The following is a 5,000-nucleotide window of genomic DNA, read 5'->3' as shown; positions in this document are numbered from 1 at the left end:
TAAGGGTATATTTTTGATAATTGATAAACTCATTATTGTTAATGTTTTAGTGTTTATAGCGTTATCACCATTATCATTATTACTATTGTTGTTATCATGGTTATAATCATTATCATTATTTTGTTATCAATATTATTGTCATTATAATTGATTATGATGATAATGATATAAATAATGATAATAATAATGATAATAATAATGATGATAACAGTAATAATAATAATTATAATAGTAATGATAATATTGATGATGATGATCATTATTATCATTATCTTTATCATCATTATTATTATCACTATCATTACTAACATCATTATCCTCATCACCATCATCATCACCGTCCTCCTCCTCCTCCTCCTCTTTATCATCACCAAAGTCATCATATCTATCATCATCACCATCTTCATCATTACAGTCATCATCATCACCATCGTCATCATTATAGTCACCATCACCACCACCACAGTCATCATCATTGCAACCATCATCATTCTTCAAACAATTCTATTTTCGCAGAACACCTCTGACTATTGTCAACATAAGAACCATACATTTCCGACTGTCACGTAAATGTCATAAAGCATTTGATCCTCTTTGTGCTCTCTAATGCTTCGCTTGAAATTAATCATATGATCGCATATTGAAATCGCGCATCAAACGACCTATTTTCGCTGTTCGCATATACGGTACATTTCATTTATTTATTGCGACGGATAGATACATGATAGGATTGAACTCAAAGTGTTATGGATTTAGATCCTTTTCGCCGTGTACCTTTTTAGCGATTTATCTGTGAAGTAATATTTTGTTTACATTAATTCATTTATTGATTCTTTTTTGTTTATTTTTGGACGTCAGTATGGAATCATATCATAATCATTATATTAATGAATTCCGTTGGTATTTGATTGTTTTTTTATTTATTGTATTATGATTGTATCAAACAAAAATCGTTAGTTTGTTGCAGATTATTGAAAAGAGAAGAAACAACATATTGCACTAATAATGATAATAATAATAATAATAATAATAATGTTAATAATGATGATGATGATGATGATGATGATGATGATAATGATAATGATAATGATAATGATAATGATAATGATAATGATAATGATAATGATAATGATAATGATAATGATAATGATAATGATAATGATAATGATAATGATAAAGATAAAGATAAAGATAAAGATAAAGATAAAGATGATAATGATACCGATAATGATAATAATAATGATAATAACAACAGTAATGTTAATGATGATAATGATAGTAATAATGATGATGACAGTAATATTGATAAAGAGGATGACAATAACAATGATGATAATGGAAGGATGATAATAATGGTCATAATCATCATAATGATGTTAATAATAGTCATGAAAATTACAATAATGAAAGTAATAACAGTAATAATTCCTTGCTCCTTCGTTGTCGTCTATGATATCGCTATTATTCCGTACAACATTAACAGATATGCAAAATTAAGTCCAATATTCGGTTGTACATTATTCTTGATGTTATGAACTGTAGCCTATGTATCTTCTCTATTATCTTGCTTTTATATGTACATGTTATCCATACTCTCCTGTATCACGCTACTCGTCAACTTGTTATCGTCTTTGTTATCACATGAATACGACTTCTTATCTCATGGTTTCATCGGAAGTTTATTAAGAATTTTCTTTATCGTGTTATCAGAAATGCATAGTTCCTTTGTTGAGCCTATTTATCTTTTTTTTTTACTGGTCATGTGGATGATATGTATATATATATTTTTCAAATACTGAATTATATTCTGATTGTATTTCAGTATGTTGCAGTAGGAATGTTAATCGCATTGACGTTAAGCAAAAAGCAAAAAAAAAAAAAAAATATATATATATATATATATACATACACACACACACACACACACACACACACACACACACACACACACACACACACACACACATATATATATATATATATATATATATATATATATATATATATATATATATATATATATATATATATATATATATATGTATGTATGTATGTATTGAAACGTGATATTAGATTATGAAAGTCATATTAAAGTCTGAAGTATATCTACTTCACCAACGCTTCCATTTCTGAAGTTACGTGCCGCCGTCTTCTAGAAACTTGAATTCATTTTGCATTTTCCCCTTCAACAAGCTATTTTATGAGACACTCTAAGTATTCCTTAACTTTATAACACAGATAAAACCAATACTATTACTGTTATTATAGTGCAAATATAAATGCTATTTGTACACAATATTGAGATCCAAACTTTCCTTGCAGTATTTGAGTGCTATTGCAGCATCTTATAAATATATATATTTTTCTTCTCCAGGTAATGATATTTCGGGTCAAGAAATGGCGAGGATCTCAATCATCAGTGGAAATATACTCTTGGTCTTTTTCTTTATCACGCAAGAGGTAAGATTGATAGATCAAGCCGTGTGGAGTCCTTATTATCGTGATGTGTCGTGTATGATAACGTATCGTATATTTCGACTGTGTTGTTGTTTTCGTGTTATTACTGGTTTTGTCCGTTTTTCTTCTTGAGGATGGGGGGTGGGGGTGGGGGTGGGATGGGGGGAGTCCATTGTTTTCTGTTGCGTATCATTTTAGGTTTATTTTCATTTGTTTTTACATCTTTTTCCTTTTTTTTTTTAAATATTTCTCTCTGCCCATTTCTTTCTCTCTTTCCTTTTCTTTCTCCCTTTATTTCTCTATCTTTTTCTTTTCATCCTTCTTCTTCCGCCCCCTTCTCTCTCTCTCTCTTCCCTCTTACCCTTTATCCCCTTCCTTACTTACTCCCTTCTTCTTTTATACTTCCTCCCCTTTCTCTTCCATTTCCTTCCCTCCCTTTCTCCCTTCCTCCCTTGCCCCTCCTCTTTCTCTCTCTGTGTGCCTCCCACCCACCCTTCCTCTCACTGTTTCTCTTTATTTCTCGTCTTCCCACTACATATGTCCCTCCTCATTTCCTTTTCTCTTTCATTTCCTCCACTCCCTCTCTCCCTCCCTCCCCTCACCCGTCTCTCTTTATCTCTCTCTTTGTCTCTTTGTATCTCCTATCCACTCCTCCTCTCTCTGTCTCTCTTTATATCTCGTCCTCATTCTCTCTCTCTCTCTCTCTCTCTCTCTCTCTCTCTCTCTCTCTCTCTCTCTCTCTCTCTCTCTGTACCTACCACCCATTATTCCTCTTTCTGTCTCTCGTTATCTCTCTCTCTCTCTCTCTCTCTCTCTCTCTCTCTCTCTCTCTCTCACTCTCTCTGTCTCTCTCTCTCTCTCACTCTCTCTCTCTCTCTCTCTCTCTCTCCCTCTCTCTCTCTGTCTATCTATCTATCTATCTCTGTGTACCTACCACTCATTCTTCCTCTTTCTGTCTCTATTTATTTCTCGTCCTCTCCCTCTCTCATTATTTCTCTTCCTCCCATTTCTTCCCACACTCCAAAGGGGCGGAAAAGGATATTGCGATTCTTCTTCTCCATGCAGAAAACATGTTTCAAACGTGTTTTTTTTTTTTTTTTTTTTTTTTTTTTTTTTTTACACCGTACGAAAAAAAAAAAAATCAGGAGGCAAAAGTTCCTTTACCAAAGATTCTAAAACAAGGCCATCCTCTCTGAAATTATTTTTCTAATTTGAAGTCTCGATCTCTTCCGAGATATATTTATGTTTTTTTTTCTTGAACTGGATCTCCTTTGAAAAGTCTTTTTTTATTTATTTTTTTATTTTATTTTTTTGTTTTTTAGACTTGATCTCTTGGAAATCACATTTTAATAGCGTTCTTGTCACCCTTTGCTATTACTGGTAGATAAAACGTATCTTTTTGTTTCTTACAATTTTTTCTGCTGGGAATTTGAAAAGCAGATTCCTATGAAACAGATATGTCAAAGTTAAGAACTAAGCTGTAAATATCACCTATGTCAATATATTAATCAACAGCAAAAATGGAAGTTAATCAAGAAATTAATTAACGAACATGTTGATAATCAAGTGTTATCTAATTACAAGCCAGACTAATATTCCCCAAGGCCTTGTTTGGCTTTTAATGATATCTCACTTGGTTTATTAAGGTTCTTAAAGTCGAGTCAAGTTCAAGAGATATGTTCTTAGTGCATGAATTTCCTTGAATATCTTTCAGAGAAACTTCTGCATTCCTCCTTGATCTACGCTTCAAATTCATTCCATATATTACCCTTAACTTTAGAGTTCTGTTCCTAAGACGTTAAGCTAATCTATGTTTAGTGTGGCCGTTGTATTAAGACGGTCCTCCTGTCCGTACTTTTGCATATCTGGTCGCCTTTATCATTGCATTTAATGGCTTCATATCTGCTAACTTTTTCCCTCTTGTTGTCTTATCTGAAATCGGAATGCCTCGCACTTCCCGGGCCTTGCATGCACACGCAGATACAAGCATGCTGGCATTTCGGCGAGGGGGAGCGGGTAGACGGGAGGGTAGGAAGGAGGGAAGGAGAGATGGAGAGAGAGAAAGAGGGAGAGAGGGAGAGAGGGAGAGAAGGAGAGAGGGAGAGAGGGAGAGGGTGAGGGAAGGAAGGAGGGAGGGAGAGAGGGAGAGAGGGAGAGAGGGAGAGAATGGGAGAGAGGGAGAGAAGGAGAGGGAGAGGGAGGGAAGGAGAGATGGAGAGAGAGAAAGAGGGAGAGAGGGAGAGAGGGAGAGAAGGAGAGAGGAAGAGTGGAAGAGTGGAAGAGAGGGAGAGAGGGAGAGAGGCAAAGAGGGAGAGAGGGAGAGAGGGAGAGAGGGAAAGAGGCAGAGAGGGAGAGAGGGAGAGAGGAAGAGAGGAAAAGAGGAAGAGAGGGAAAGGGGAAGAGAGCAAGAGAGGGAGAGAGGGGGAGAGGCAAAGAGGGAGAGAGGCAAAGAGGGAGAGAGGGTGAGAGAGAGAGAGGGAGAGAGGAAGAGAGGGAGAGAAGACGAGAGAAAGAAAAAAAGAGAGAAAGAGAAAAAGAGAAAG

This window comes from Penaeus vannamei, chromosome 2 (assembly GCF_042767895.1).
Source record: "Penaeus vannamei isolate JL-2024 chromosome 2, ASM4276789v1, whole genome shotgun sequence".
In the NCBI taxonomy this organism is placed as follows: domain Eukaryota; kingdom Metazoa; phylum Arthropoda; class Malacostraca; order Decapoda; family Penaeidae; genus Penaeus; species Penaeus vannamei.
Note: the sequence above shows the minus strand (reverse complement) of the source record.